Genomic DNA, 3,046 nt, shown 5'->3' with positions numbered 1-3,046 from the left:
TAGCGTATGCCTGACCCAAGCCGTGATATTCACAATGGCCTCCTATGCGTGTGAAAGTTGGACATTGAATAAGGAAGACTGAAGAAGAATCGATTCATTTGATTTGTGGTACTGGAGAAAAATAGTGAAAATACCATTGATTACTAAAAGGACTATCCATTCTCTCTTGGAAGAAGTAGGGCCAAAGTGCTCCTTAGAGGCAAGAATGATGAGCCTTCATCTTCCATATTGCAGACAGATTTTCAGGAGAGACCGGTCTCTCTACAAAGACGTCATGCTTGGTGAAGGAAAGGGAAGTGAAAAAGAGGCAGGCCCTCAAGGAGATGGTATGACACCATGGCTGCCACAATGGGCTCAAGCACAGGAATAATCTTGAGGAAGGAGCAGGGCCGGACAGCATTTAGTTCTGTGCATCAGATTTCCATGCAGCAGAGCTGAGTCAACGGCACTGATCTAACAACACTAACACCGAACTTAAAACACTCTTGAGATTGGGAAATTTTACAGGTATAGACCAACTCTGAACAAAAGCATATGAGCTGTTGACTTGTGGAGATCAAATTCCCGGACTGGACACTATTTACATAAATAAGGGGGCGGTCAGTGATAGAGCAAAACTTTCAGTACTATTCATTCACAACCACAGAACCATGCCTACCAGATTGATACATTTGATAATGAGGCAAAAATTATCTGCCAGTGAGTCATTTCTGACTCATAGCCACCCAAAAGGACAGGACAGAACTGCTCCCGGGGGTTTCTGCAAGTGTCATTCCTTACAGGAGTAGAAAGCCCCTATTTCTCCCTAAGGATGCACAGAGGGTGTTCAAATAGTAAATACATTTCATTGGATACTTTCCAGGCAAGAGATACAAACTGGGGCCGCCATCTATACCCTTGAGATAACAGTCATCTGCTTCTCCTACTAGGGAGTTTCAGCCTCTAGTTCAAGCACGCAGTTCACACAGTGGACCGTCTACACTAAGTCCGTTCTGTGTAAGTACAGTTAAACATCTTTTTCCTGATGAGAGCTTCACCCTCCCTGTTTTCTTACCAACACAAATATAATTGCCTTCATGAAGACATACATACTCCCTTCCCCCCACCTTGAATTGAATTTCCAGTAAGTTTGCTTATCACTCCGGTAGGAAATGCCTATTGATTTGGAGCAGACAGCACAATTGTGCACGGCGGCAACTGAATGGGCTTCTCACTCTCCCTGCATCTTAAAAAGCTGACTGCAGCCGAGGTGAGATCTCCTCTGTTGAGCTGAGGTTCACTCTATAAGGTGTGCATATGGGTGTGTGCGTGGGGGGGGGTTCGTATATAAAGTTCATGGACACAAGGCAGGCTCCCTACCTCATTGCTTAGGAGATGAAATTAGAAGATTGCATGACCTTGGTGTCAATTCTTCTAGGCGTGGACTCGTTTAATATTTGTCCTTCTGCGATTGCCAAACTTCATTCAGCAAAATGGGTTCCAGATCCTCCCATGTCTTGACGTGTTTCATGGGTTCATTGCTGTTTTTAGGGATACATCCTAGTCCACGGTGTGCTTGTACTAGAGTTGTGGGGAATTTGTTGTTGCTGTTAATCCATTCTTCTACTGATGGCCATGGCTGGACATTTTTGAATGGCCTGATTTACTTCTTCTTTTGTCTCTTCAAGTTTTCTATGTTGGTGTGACAGAGGATCGGCTCCAAGAGTGCTAGGTTCTGTTTTATTAGTTCATTTTTCTAATGCACAGAAAGTTTCTGGCCCGTTGTTAAAATTTGGAAGATGGAGGTCAGGTCAGAAAGAAATTTGAGAAAGCTGGTGTCTCACATCAATGCTGGGAATCTCTGAGCATTATGTAACATCAAGGATATGGTTTATGTATATTCCACGTCACATGATTCCCATAAAATGTCCCACCACTTGCCTAAAGTCCTGAAACCCTTTTTCTTTCACATTTTTGTTAAATTCATATAAATGATTCATATTTTATTTTTTAATATGCAGAGAATGATATCACTTCAATAAATGTCTCTCTTTCTATGAAGACCGAAAGTCTTCCCCCTCATTCTATTTGTCTGTAAAAGAACACATTTCGATTGATACTTAATATTAAAAGTGATTATTTTTAGGAGCTAGTATTTGGACTCTACTTCTTTCAAATTGGTTGCTTTAGTTTAATTCTTTAAAATAAATGTTTATCAGGTGCTCATTATTTAATGAGACATCTTTACCTACACACCCCCAAGTAGTTCATCTGAAACTTGTAAATAACAATAATAACATGACCTCCCTTGTCTTTTTCACCTCAAGCTTGTTTTCTTATATTTCATCAAGATAAGGAATGCTTATCAAATACAACTTGAAATTTAAATCAATCATTGACTCCTTTTAACACCCAAGAGAACTAGTTTTCAAATATGTTTAGTTTCTAACTTTAATTAGCATCTCAATTCCATTACTGTTGTTCCAAGTGAATTGCTCTGAGCAAAAGCTTTGCATAGGACAAAGTCCAGCTTCCCTCAGATGTCCTTTTCTTTTTGTGTTTGTGTGTGTCATTGTTTTGTTGTTGTTGTTGTTTTGTTGCTTTGTTTTACTCTGTCTTGTTTTTGCGCATATTATTATCTCTGCAAGTCTATCTAGATAAGATAGGCTGGATAAACCATTGGAGGAGAAACCAATGGGACCAACGGTTTCGGGGAGACATGGGAGAGGAGGAGGTGGAGGAAAGGAAGTGCTGTTAACAAACCCAGGGACAAGGGAAAAACAAGTGATCCAAATCAGTGTTGAGGAGGGTGTAAGAGGCCTGGTAGGGATTGATCTAGAGCAATGTAGCCGAGAGGAATTACCGAAACCCAAAGGAAGGCTGAGTATGATAGTGGGAAAAGAGGAAAGTAAAATGAAATAGAGGAAAGAACTCGGAGACAAAGGACATGTATAGAGGTTTAAATACAAGCATGTACATGTGTTAGTATATTTATATATGATGATGGGGAAATAGATCTATGTACATATATTTATAGGTTTAGTATTAAGGTAGCAGATGGACATTG

This window comes from Echinops telfairi, unplaced genomic scaffold, assembly GCF_000313985.2.
Source record: "Echinops telfairi isolate 266 unplaced genomic scaffold, ASM31398v2 ScPeMD7_7467;HRSCAF=8505_0, whole genome shotgun sequence".
Classification (NCBI taxonomy): domain Eukaryota; kingdom Metazoa; phylum Chordata; class Mammalia; order Afrosoricida; family Tenrecidae; genus Echinops; species Echinops telfairi.
Note: the sequence above shows the minus strand (reverse complement) of the source record.